The sequence below is a fragment of the Pseudophryne corroboree genome, unplaced genomic scaffold (genome assembly GCF_028390025.1).
Source record: "Pseudophryne corroboree isolate aPseCor3 unplaced genomic scaffold, aPseCor3.hap2 scaffold_1208, whole genome shotgun sequence".
NCBI classification, from domain to species: domain Eukaryota; kingdom Metazoa; phylum Chordata; class Amphibia; order Anura; family Myobatrachidae; genus Pseudophryne; species Pseudophryne corroboree.
Window position 1 is genome coordinate 53,637 of NW_026967833.1, and position 8,864 is coordinate 62,500.

An 8,864-nucleotide genomic window follows, 5' to 3' on the forward strand; every position below is an offset into this window, starting at 1 on the left:
GCTCATCTACAGCCACACCACACTGGATACGCCCAATCTCATCTGATCTTGGAAGCTAAGCAGTGTTGGGCCTGGTTAGTACTTGGATGGGAGACCACCTGGGAATACAAGGTGCTGTAGATATTTTTAGACTGCCAACACCGTTCTGTTGATGCATTCCATTTTAAAAAGTATTCATTTATGAACCAGTAGTTAGAAGTAGAAAAGTTCTAACAAACCAGAAAGTTCATCTACAGCAACACCACACTGGATACGCCCAATCTCATCTGATCTTGTTAGCTAAGCAGTGTTGGGACTGGTTAGTACTTGGATGGGAAACCACCTGGGAATACAAGGTGCTGTAGATAATTTTATACTGCCAACACCGTTCTGTTGATGCATTCCATTTTAAAACGTATTCATTTATGAACCAGTAGTTAGAAGTAGAAAAGTTCAAACAGAAACCACAAAGCTCATCTACAGCCACACAACACTGGATACGCCCAATCTCATCTTATCTTGGAAGCTAAGCAGTGTTGGGCCTGGTTAGTACTTGGATGGGAGACCACCTGGGAATACAAGGTGCTGTAGATATTTTTATACTGCCAACACCGTTCTGTTGATGCATTCCATTTTCAAACGTATTCATTTATGAACCAGTAGTTAGAAGTAGAAAAGTTCTAACAGAAACCAGAAAGTTCATCTACAGCAACACCACACTGGATACGCCCAATCTCATCTGATCTTGGAAGCTAAGCAGTGTTGGGCCTGGTTAGTACTTGGATGGGAGACCACCTGGGAATACAAGGTGCTGTAGATATTTTTATACTGCCAACACCGTTCTGTTGATGCATTCCATTTTCAAACGTATTCATTTATGAACCAGTAGTTAGAAGTAGAAAAGTACTAACAGAAACCATAAAGCTCTTCTACAGCCACACCACACTGGATATGCCCAATCTCATCTGATCTTGGAAGTTAAGCAGTGTTGGGCCTGGTTAGTACTTGGATGGGAGACCACCTGGGAATACATAGGTGCTGTAGATATTTTTATACTGCCAACACCGTTCTGTTGATGCATTCCATTTTCAAACGTATTCATTTATGAACCAGTAGTTAGAAGTAGAAAAGTTCTAACAGAAACCGTAAAGCTCATCTACAGCCACACCACACTGGATATGCCCAATCTCATCTGATCTTGGAAGCTAAGCAGTGTTGGGCCTGGTTAGTACTTGGATGGGAGACCACCTGGGAATAGAAGGTGCTGTAGATAATTTTATACTGCCAACACCGTTCTGTTGATGCATTCCATTTTCAAACGTATTCATTTATGAACCAGTAGTTAGAAGTAGAAAAGTACTAACAGAAACCATAAAGCTCTTCTACAGCCACACCACACTGGATATGCCCAATTTCATCTGATCTTGGAAGCTAAGCAGTGTTGGGCCTGGTTAGTACTTGGATGGGAGACCACCTGGGAATACAAGGTGCTGTAGATATTTTTATACTACCAACACCGTTCTGTTGATGCATTCCATTTTCAAACGTATTCATTTATGAACCAGTAGTTAGAAGTAGAAAAGTTCTAACAGAAACCACAAAGCTCATCTACAGCCACACCACACTGGATACGCCCAATCTCATCTGATCTTGGAAGGTAAGCAGTGTTGGGCCTGGTTAGTACTTGGATGGGAGACCACCTGGGAATACAAGGTGCTGTAGATATTTTTATACTGCCAACACCGTTCTGTTGATGCATTCCATTTTCAAACGTATTCATTTATGAACCAGTAGTTAGAGGTAGAAAAGTTCTAACAGAAACCACAAAGCTCATCTACAGCCACACCACACTGGATACGCCCAATCTCATCTGATCTTGGAAGCTAAGCAGTGTTGGGCCTGGTTAGTACTTGGATGGGAGACCACCTGGGAATACAAGGTGCTGTAGATATTTTTAGACTGCCAACACCGTTCTGTTGATGCATTCCATTTTCAAACGTATTCATTTATGAACCAGTAGTTAGAAGTAGAAAAGTTCTAACAGAAACCACAAAGCTCATCTACAGCCACACCACACTGGATACGCCCAATCTCATCTGATCTTGGAAGCTAAACAGTGTTGGGCCTGGTTAGTACTTGGATGGGAGACCACCTGGGAATACAAGGTGCTGTAGATATTTTTATACTGCCAACACTGTTCTGTTGATGCATTCCATTTTCAAACGTATTCATTTATGAACCAGTAGTTAGAAGTAGAAAAGTTCTAACAGAAACCATAAAGCTCATCTACAGCCACACCACACTGGATATGCCCAATCTCATCTGATCTTGGAAGCTAAACAGTGTTGGGCCTGGTTAGTACTTGGATGGGAGACCACCTGGGAATACAAGGTGCTGTAGATATTTTTATACTGCCAACACCGTTCTGTTGATGCATTCCATTTTCAAACGTATTCATTTATGAACCAGTAGTTAGAAGTAGAAAAGTTCTAACAGAAACCGTAAAGCTCATCTACAGCCACACCACACTGGATATGCCCAATCTCATCTGATCTTGGAAGCTAAGCAGTGTTGGGCCTGGTTAGTACTTGGATGGGAGACCACCTGGGAATAGAAGGTGCTGTAGATAATTTTATACTGCCAACACCGTTCTGTTGATGCATTCCATTTTCAAACGTATTCATTTATGAACCAGTAGTTAGAAGTAGAAAAGTACTAACAGAAACCATAAAGCTCTTCTACAGCCACACCACACTGGATATGCCCAATTTCATCTGATCTAGGAAGTTAAGCAGTGTTGGGCCTGGTTAGTACTTGGATGGGAGACCACCTGGGAATAGAAGGTGCTGTAGATATTTTTAATCTACCAACACCGTTCTGTTGATGCATTCCATTTTCAAACGTATTCATTTATGAACCAGTAGTTAGAAGTAGAAAAGTTCTAACAGAAAAAATAATGCTCATCTACAGCCACACCACACTGGATACGCCCAATCTCATCTGATCTTGGAAGCTAAGCAGTTTTGGGCCTGGTTAGTACTTGGATGGGAGACCACCTGGGAATACAAGGTGCTGTAGATATTTTTATACTACCAACACCGTTCTGTTGATGCATTCCATTTTCAAACGTATTCATTTATGAACCAGTAGTTAGAAGTAGAAAAGTTCTAACAGAAACCACAAAGCTCATCTACAGCCACACCACACTGGATACTCCCAATCTCATCTGATCTTGGAAGCTAAGCAGTGTTGGGCCTGGTTAGTACTTGGATGGGAGACCACCTGGGAATACAAGGTGCTGTAGATATTTTTATACTGCCAACACCGTTCTGTTGATGCATTCCATTTTCAAACGTATTCATTTATGAACCAGTAGTTAGAGGTAGAAAAGTTCTAACAGAAACCACAAAGTTCATCTACAGCCACACCACACTGGATACGCCCAATCTCATCTGATCTTGGAAGCTAAGCAGTGTTGGGCCTGGTTAGTACTTGGATGGGAGTCCACCTGGAATACAAGGTGCTGTAGATATGTTTATACTGCCAACACCGTTCTGTTGATGCATTCCATTTTCAAACGTATTCATTTATGAACCAGTAGTTAGAAGTAGAAAAGTTCTAACAGAAACCACAAAGCTCATCTACAGCCACACCACACTGGATACGCCCAATCTCATCTGATCTTGGAAGCTAAGCAGTGTTGGGCCTGGTTAGTACTTGGATGGGAGACCACCTGAGAATACAAGGTGCTGTAGATATTTTTATACTGCCAACACCGTTCTGTTGATGCATTCAATTTTCAAATGTATTCATTTAATGAACCAGTAGTTAGAAGTAGAAAAGTTCAAACAGAAACCACAAAGCTCATCTACAGCCACACCACACTGGATACGCCAAATCTCATCTGATCTTGGAAGCTAAGCAGTGTTGGGCCTGGTCAGTACTTGGATGGGAGACCACCTGGGAATACAAGGTACTGTAGATATTTTTATACTGCCAACACCGTTCTGTTGATGCATTCCATTTTCAAACGTATTCATTTATGAACCAGTAGTTAGAAGTAGAAAAGTTCTAACAGAAACCATAAAGTTCATCTACAGCCACACCACACTGGATACGCCCAATCTCATCTGATCTTGTTAGCTAAGCAGTGTTGGGCCTGGTTAGTACTTGGATGGGAGACCACCTGGGAATACAAGGTGCTGTAGATATTTTTATACTACCAACACCATTCTGTTGATGCATTCCATTTTCAAATGTATTCATTTATGAACCAGTAGTTAGAAGTAGAAAAGTTCAAACAGAAACCACAAAGCTCATCTACAGCCATACCACACTGGATACGCCCAATCTCATCTGGTCTTGGAAGCTAAGCTGTGTTGCGCCTGGTTAGTACTTGGATGGGGGACCACCTGGGAATACAAGGTGCTGTAGATATTTTTATACTGCCAACACCGTTCTGTTGATGCATTCCATTTTCAAACGTATTCATTTATGAACCAGTAGTTAGAAGTAGAAAAGTTCTAACAGAAACCACAAAGCTCATCTACAGCCACACCACACTGGATTCGCCCAATCTCATCTGATCTTGGAAGCTAAGCAGTGTATTGTGTCTGGTTAGTACTTGGATGGGAGACCACCTGGGAATACAAGGTGCTGTAGATATTTTTATACTGCCAACACCGTTCTGTTGATGCATTCCATTTTAAAACGTATTCATTTATGAACCAGTAGTTAGAAGTAGAAAAGTTCTAACAGAAACCAGAAAGTTCATCTACAGCCACACCACACTGGATACGCCAAATCTCATCTGATCTTGGAAGCTAAGCAGTGTTGGGCCTGGTTAGTACTTGGATGGGAGACCACCTGGGAATACAAGGTGCTGTAGATATTTTTATACTGCCAACACCATTCTGTTGATGCATTCCATTTTAAAAAGTATTCATTTATGAACCAGTAGTTAGAAGTAGAAAAGTTCTAACAAACCAGAAAGTTCATCTACAGCAACACCACACTGGATACGCCCAATCTCATCTGATCTTGTTAGCTAAGCAGTGTTGGGACTGGTTAGTACTTGGATGGGAAACCACCTGGGAATACAAGGTGCTGTAGATAATTTTATACTGCCAACACCGTTCTGTTGATGCATTCCATTTTAAAACGTATTCATTTATGAACCAGTAGTTAGAAGTAGAAAAGTTCAAACAGAAACCACAAAGCTCATCTACAGCCACACCACACTGGATACGCCCAATCTCATCTGATCTTGGAAGCTAAGCAGTGTTGGGCCTGGTTAGTACTTGGATGGGAGACCACCTGGGAATACAAGGTGCTGTAGATATTTTTATACTGCCAACACCGTTCTGTTGATGCATTCCATTTTCAAACGTATTCATTTATGAACCAGTAGTTAGAAGTAGAAAAGTTCTAACAGAAACCAGAAAGTTCATCTACAGCAACACCACACTGGATACGCCCAATCTCATCTGATCTTGGAAGCTAAGCAGTGTTGGGCCTGGTTAGTACTTGGATGGGAGACCACCTGGGAATACAAGGTGCTGTAGATATTTTTATACTGCCAACACCGTTCTGTTGGTGCATTCCATTTTCAAACGTATTCATTTATGAACCAGTAGTTAGAAGTAGAAAAGTACTAACAGAAACCATAAAGCTCTTCTACAGCCACACCACACTGGATATGCCCAATCTCATCTGATCTTGGAAGTTAAGCAGTGTTGGGCCTGGTTAGTACTTGGATGGGAGACCACCTGGGAATACATAGGTGCTGTAGATATTTTTATACTGCCAACACCGTTCTGTTGATGCATTCCATTTTCAAACGTATTCATTTATGAACCAGTAGTTAGAAGTAGAAAAGTTCTAACAGAAACCACAAAGCTCATCTACTGCCACACCACACTGGATACGCCCAATCTCATCTCATCTGATCTAGGAAGCTACGCAGTGTTGGGCATGGTTAGTACTTGGATGAGAGACCACCTGGGAATACAATGTGCTGTAGATATTTTTATACTACCAACACCGTTCTGTTGATGCATTCCATTTTCAAACGTATTCATTTATGAACCAGTAGTTAGAAGTAGAATAGTTCTAACAGAAACCATAAAGCTCATATACAGCCACACCACACTGGATACGCCCAATTTCATCTGATCTTGTGAAGCTAAGCAGTGTTGGGCCTGGTTAGTACTTGGATGGGAGACCACCTGGGAATACAAGGTGCTGTAGATATTTTTATACTACCAACACCGTTCTGTTGATGCATTCCATTTTCAAACGTATTCATTTATGAACCAGTAGTTAGAAGTAGAATAGTTCTAACAGAAACCATAAAGCTCATCTACAGCCACACCACACTGGATACGCCCAATCTCATCTGATCTTGTGAAGCAAAGCAGTGTTGTGCCTGGTTAGTACTTGGATGGGAGACCACCTGGGAATACAAGGTGCTATAGATATTTTTATACTGCCAACACCGTTCTGTTGATGCATTCAAATTTCAAATGTATTCATTTATGAACCAGTAGTTAGAAGTAGAAAAGTTCAAACAGAAACCACAAAGCTCATCTACAGCCACACCACACTGGATACGCCCAATCTCATCTGATCTTGGAAGCTAAGCAGTGTTGGGCCTGGTCAGTACTTGTATGGGAGACCACCTGGGAATACAAGGTGCTGTAGATATTTTTATACTGCCAACACCGTTCTGTTGATGCATTCCATTTTCAAACGTATTCATTTATGAACCAGTAGTTAGAAGTAGAAAAGTTCTAACAGAAACCACAAAGTTCATCTACAGCCACACCACACTGGATACGCCCAATCTCATCTGATCTTGGAAGCTAAGCAGTGTTGGGCCTGGTTAGTACTTGGATGGGAGTCCACCTGGAATACAAGGTGCTGTAGATATTTTTATACTGCCAACACCGTTCTGTTGATGCATTCCATTTTCAAACGTATTCATTTATGAACCAGTAGTTAGAAGTAGAAAAGTTCTAACAGAAACCACAAAGCTCATCTACAGCCACACCACACTGGATACGCCCAATCTCATCTGATCTTGGAAGCTAAGCAGTGTTGGGCCTGGTTAGTACTTGGATGGGAGACCACCTGAGAATACAAGGTGCTGTAGATATTTTTATACTGCCAACACCGTTCTGTTGATGCATTCAATTTTCAAATGTATTCATTTAATGAACCAGTAGTTAGAAGTAGAAAAGTTCAAACAGAAACCACAAAGCTCATCTACAGCCACACCACACTGGATACGCCAAATCTCATCTGATCTTGGAAGCTAAGCAGTGTTGGGCCTGGTCAGTACTTGGATGGGAGACCACCTGGGAATACAAGGTACTGTAGATATTTTTATACTGCCAACACCGTTCTGTTGATGCATTCCATTTTCAAACGTATTCATTTATGAACCAGTAGTTAGAAGTAGAAAAGTTCTAACAGAAACCATAAAGTTCATCTACAGCCACACCACACTGGATACGCCAAATCTCATCTGATCTTGGAAGCTAAGCAGTGTTGGGCCTGGTTAGTACTTGGATGGGAGACCACCTGGGAATACAAGGTGCTGTAGATAATTTTATACTGCCAACACCGTTCTGTTGATGCATTCCATTTTAAAACGTATTCATTTATGAACCAGTAGTTAGAAGTAGAAAAGTTCAAACAGAAACCACAAAGCTCATCTACAGCCACACAACACTGGATACGCCCAATCTCATCTGATCTTGGAAGCTAAGCAGTGTTGGGCCTGGTTAGTACTTGGATGGGAGACCACCTGGGAATACAAGGTGCTGTAGATATTTTTATACTGCCAACACCGTTCTGTTGATGCATTCCATTTTCAAACGTATTCATTTATGAACCAGTAGTTAGAAGTAGAAAAGTTCTAACAGAAACCAGAAAGTTCATCTACAGCAACACCACACTGGATACGCCCAATCTCATCTGATCTTGGAAGCTAAGCAGTGTTGGGCCTGGTTAGTACTTGGATGGGAGACCACCTGGGAATACAAGGTGCTGTAGATATTTTTATACTGCCAACACCGTTCTGTTGATGCATTCCATTTTCAAACGTATTCATTTATGAACCAGTAGTTAGAAGTAGAAAAGTACTAACAGAAAACATAAAGCTCTTCTACAGCCACACCACACTGGATATGCCCAATCTCATCTGATCTTGGAAGCTAAGCAGTGTTGGGCCTGGTTAGTACTTGGATGGGAGACCACCTGGGAATACATAGGTGCTGTAGATATTTTTATACTGCCAACACCGTTCTGTTGATGCATTCCATTTTCAAACGTATTCATTTATGAACCAGTATTTAGAAGTAGAAAAGTTCTAACAGAAACCACAAAGCTCATCAACTGCCACACCACACTGGATACGCCCAATCTCATCTCATCTGATCTAGGAAGCTACGCAGTGTTGGGCATGGTTAGTACTTGGATGAGAGACCACCTGGGAATACAATGTGCTGTAGATATTTTTATACTACCAACACCGTTCTGTTGATGCATTCCATTTTCAAACGTATTCATTTATGAACCAGTAGTTAGAAGTAGAAAAGTTCTAACAGAAACCATAAAGCTCATCTACAGCCACACCACACTGGATACGGCCAATCTCATCTGATCTTGTGAAGCTAAGCAGTGTTGGGCCTGGTTAGTACTTGGATGGGAGACCACCTGGGAATACAAGGTGCTGTAGATATTTTTATACTGCCAACACCATTCTGTTGATGCATTCCATTTTAAAACGTATTCATTTATGAACCAGTAGTTAGAAGTAGAAAAGTTCTAACAGAAACCACTAAGCTCATCTACAGCCACACCACACTGGATACGCCCAA

General features: G+C 41.4%; 27 non-coding genes and 13 pseudogenes across 27 annotated transcripts in view; all 40 read left to right on the plus strand.

Annotated features, from left to right (window-relative positions):
- The first annotated feature begins 4 nt into the window (after positions 1-4).
- On the plus strand, positions 5-123 carry LOC134991654 (5S ribosomal RNA). The gene has a single exon (XR_010195897.1). It is a non-coding gene; the product is annotated as a 5S ribosomal RNA (ribosomal RNA).
- Positions 124-228: 105 nt separating this feature from the next.
- On the plus strand, positions 229-347 carry LOC134991324 (5S ribosomal RNA; annotated as a pseudogene).
- A 107-nt stretch (positions 348-454) lies between these two features.
- On the plus strand, positions 455-573 carry LOC134991269 (5S ribosomal RNA; annotated as a pseudogene).
- A 107-nt stretch (positions 574-680) lies between these two features.
- LOC134991483 (5S ribosomal RNA) lies at positions 681-799 on the plus strand. Its single transcript, XR_010195728.1, has one exon. It is a non-coding gene; the product is annotated as a 5S ribosomal RNA (ribosomal RNA).
- Positions 800-906: 107 nt separating this feature from the next.
- On the plus strand, positions 907-1,026 carry LOC134991757 (5S ribosomal RNA). The gene has a single exon (XR_010195999.1). It is a non-coding gene; the product is annotated as a 5S ribosomal RNA (ribosomal RNA).
- A 107-nt stretch (positions 1,027-1,133) lies between these two features.
- LOC134991720 (5S ribosomal RNA) lies at positions 1,134-1,252 on the plus strand. Its single transcript, XR_010195962.1, has one exon. It is a non-coding gene; the product is annotated as a 5S ribosomal RNA (ribosomal RNA).
- A 107-nt stretch (positions 1,253-1,359) lies between these two features.
- LOC134991799 (5S ribosomal RNA) lies at positions 1,360-1,478 on the plus strand. The gene has a single exon (XR_010196040.1). It is a non-coding gene; the product is annotated as a 5S ribosomal RNA (ribosomal RNA).
- A 107-nt stretch (positions 1,479-1,585) lies between these two features.
- On the plus strand, positions 1,586-1,704 carry LOC134991464 (5S ribosomal RNA). Its single transcript, XR_010195709.1, has one exon. It is a non-coding gene; the product is annotated as a 5S ribosomal RNA (ribosomal RNA).
- A 107-nt stretch (positions 1,705-1,811) lies between these two features.
- On the plus strand, positions 1,812-1,930 carry LOC134991665 (5S ribosomal RNA). The gene has a single exon (XR_010195908.1). It is a non-coding gene; the product is annotated as a 5S ribosomal RNA (ribosomal RNA).
- A 107-nt stretch (positions 1,931-2,037) lies between these two features.
- On the plus strand, positions 2,038-2,156 carry LOC134991432 (5S ribosomal RNA). Its single transcript, XR_010195679.1, has one exon. It is a non-coding gene; the product is annotated as a 5S ribosomal RNA (ribosomal RNA).
- A 107-nt stretch (positions 2,157-2,263) lies between these two features.
- On the plus strand, positions 2,264-2,382 carry LOC134991567 (5S ribosomal RNA). The gene has a single exon (XR_010195811.1). It is a non-coding gene; the product is annotated as a 5S ribosomal RNA (ribosomal RNA).
- Positions 2,383-2,489: 107 nt separating this feature from the next.
- LOC134991721 (5S ribosomal RNA) lies at positions 2,490-2,608 on the plus strand. Its single transcript, XR_010195963.1, has one exon. It is a non-coding gene; the product is annotated as a 5S ribosomal RNA (ribosomal RNA).
- Positions 2,609-2,715: 107 nt separating this feature from the next.
- LOC134991289 (5S ribosomal RNA) lies at positions 2,716-2,834 on the plus strand (annotated as a pseudogene).
- Positions 2,835-2,941: 107 nt separating this feature from the next.
- Positions 2,942-3,060, plus strand: LOC134991659 (5S ribosomal RNA). The gene has a single exon (XR_010195902.1). It is a non-coding gene; the product is annotated as a 5S ribosomal RNA (ribosomal RNA).
- A 107-nt stretch (positions 3,061-3,167) lies between these two features.
- Positions 3,168-3,286, plus strand: LOC134991396 (5S ribosomal RNA). Its single transcript, XR_010195643.1, has one exon. It is a non-coding gene; the product is annotated as a 5S ribosomal RNA (ribosomal RNA).
- Positions 3,287-3,393: 107 nt separating this feature from the next.
- Positions 3,394-3,511, plus strand: LOC134991209 (5S ribosomal RNA; annotated as a pseudogene).
- Positions 3,512-3,618: 107 nt separating this feature from the next.
- On the plus strand, positions 3,619-3,737 carry LOC134991413 (5S ribosomal RNA). Its single transcript, XR_010195660.1, has one exon. It is a non-coding gene; the product is annotated as a 5S ribosomal RNA (ribosomal RNA).
- Positions 3,738-3,845: 108 nt separating this feature from the next.
- Positions 3,846-3,964, plus strand: LOC134991854 (5S ribosomal RNA). The gene has a single exon (XR_010196092.1). It is a non-coding gene; the product is annotated as a 5S ribosomal RNA (ribosomal RNA).
- A 107-nt stretch (positions 3,965-4,071) lies between these two features.
- Positions 4,072-4,190, plus strand: LOC134991767 (5S ribosomal RNA). Its single transcript, XR_010196009.1, has one exon. It is a non-coding gene; the product is annotated as a 5S ribosomal RNA (ribosomal RNA).
- A 107-nt stretch (positions 4,191-4,297) lies between these two features.
- On the plus strand, positions 4,298-4,416 carry LOC134991204 (5S ribosomal RNA; annotated as a pseudogene).
- Positions 4,417-4,523: 107 nt separating this feature from the next.
- LOC134991345 (5S ribosomal RNA) lies at positions 4,524-4,644 on the plus strand (annotated as a pseudogene).
- A 107-nt stretch (positions 4,645-4,751) lies between these two features.
- On the plus strand, positions 4,752-4,870 carry LOC134991594 (5S ribosomal RNA). Its single transcript, XR_010195837.1, has one exon. It is a non-coding gene; the product is annotated as a 5S ribosomal RNA (ribosomal RNA).
- A 105-nt stretch (positions 4,871-4,975) lies between these two features.
- On the plus strand, positions 4,976-5,094 carry LOC134991326 (5S ribosomal RNA; annotated as a pseudogene).
- A 107-nt stretch (positions 5,095-5,201) lies between these two features.
- On the plus strand, positions 5,202-5,320 carry LOC134991676 (5S ribosomal RNA). Its single transcript, XR_010195919.1, has one exon. It is a non-coding gene; the product is annotated as a 5S ribosomal RNA (ribosomal RNA).
- Positions 5,321-5,427: 107 nt separating this feature from the next.
- On the plus strand, positions 5,428-5,546 carry LOC134991484 (5S ribosomal RNA). The gene has a single exon (XR_010195729.1). It is a non-coding gene; the product is annotated as a 5S ribosomal RNA (ribosomal RNA).
- A 107-nt stretch (positions 5,547-5,653) lies between these two features.
- LOC134991758 (5S ribosomal RNA) lies at positions 5,654-5,773 on the plus strand. Its single transcript, XR_010196000.1, has one exon. It is a non-coding gene; the product is annotated as a 5S ribosomal RNA (ribosomal RNA).
- A 107-nt stretch (positions 5,774-5,880) lies between these two features.
- LOC134991369 (5S ribosomal RNA) lies at positions 5,881-6,004 on the plus strand (annotated as a pseudogene).
- A 107-nt stretch (positions 6,005-6,111) lies between these two features.
- On the plus strand, positions 6,112-6,231 carry LOC134991266 (5S ribosomal RNA; annotated as a pseudogene).
- Positions 6,232-6,338: 107 nt separating this feature from the next.
- LOC134991346 (5S ribosomal RNA) lies at positions 6,339-6,458 on the plus strand (annotated as a pseudogene).
- A 107-nt stretch (positions 6,459-6,565) lies between these two features.
- LOC134991669 (5S ribosomal RNA) lies at positions 6,566-6,684 on the plus strand. The gene has a single exon (XR_010195912.1). It is a non-coding gene; the product is annotated as a 5S ribosomal RNA (ribosomal RNA).
- Positions 6,685-6,791: 107 nt separating this feature from the next.
- LOC134991210 (5S ribosomal RNA) lies at positions 6,792-6,909 on the plus strand (annotated as a pseudogene).
- Positions 6,910-7,016: 107 nt separating this feature from the next.
- LOC134991414 (5S ribosomal RNA) lies at positions 7,017-7,135 on the plus strand. Its single transcript, XR_010195661.1, has one exon. It is a non-coding gene; the product is annotated as a 5S ribosomal RNA (ribosomal RNA).
- Positions 7,136-7,243: 108 nt separating this feature from the next.
- LOC134991855 (5S ribosomal RNA) lies at positions 7,244-7,362 on the plus strand. The gene has a single exon (XR_010196093.1). It is a non-coding gene; the product is annotated as a 5S ribosomal RNA (ribosomal RNA).
- A 107-nt stretch (positions 7,363-7,469) lies between these two features.
- On the plus strand, positions 7,470-7,588 carry LOC134991595 (5S ribosomal RNA). The gene has a single exon (XR_010195838.1). It is a non-coding gene; the product is annotated as a 5S ribosomal RNA (ribosomal RNA).
- Positions 7,589-7,695: 107 nt separating this feature from the next.
- Positions 7,696-7,814, plus strand: LOC134991727 (5S ribosomal RNA). Its single transcript, XR_010195969.1, has one exon. It is a non-coding gene; the product is annotated as a 5S ribosomal RNA (ribosomal RNA).
- A 107-nt stretch (positions 7,815-7,921) lies between these two features.
- LOC134991486 (5S ribosomal RNA) lies at positions 7,922-8,040 on the plus strand. Its single transcript, XR_010195731.1, has one exon. It is a non-coding gene; the product is annotated as a 5S ribosomal RNA (ribosomal RNA).
- Positions 8,041-8,147: 107 nt separating this feature from the next.
- Positions 8,148-8,267, plus strand: LOC134991822 (5S ribosomal RNA). Its single transcript, XR_010196062.1, has one exon. It is a non-coding gene; the product is annotated as a 5S ribosomal RNA (ribosomal RNA).
- Positions 8,268-8,374: 107 nt separating this feature from the next.
- LOC134991381 (5S ribosomal RNA) lies at positions 8,375-8,498 on the plus strand (annotated as a pseudogene).
- Positions 8,499-8,605: 107 nt separating this feature from the next.
- Positions 8,606-8,725, plus strand: LOC134991236 (5S ribosomal RNA; annotated as a pseudogene).
- A 107-nt stretch (positions 8,726-8,832) lies between these two features.
- Positions 8,833-8,864, plus strand: part of LOC134991687 (5S ribosomal RNA) — a 119-nt gene continuing 87 nt past the window's right edge. The window contains exon 1 of the ribosomal RNA XR_010195930.1: positions 8,833-8,864. This exon is cut by the window's right edge and continues 87 nt beyond it. This is a non-coding gene — a ribosomal RNA (5S ribosomal RNA).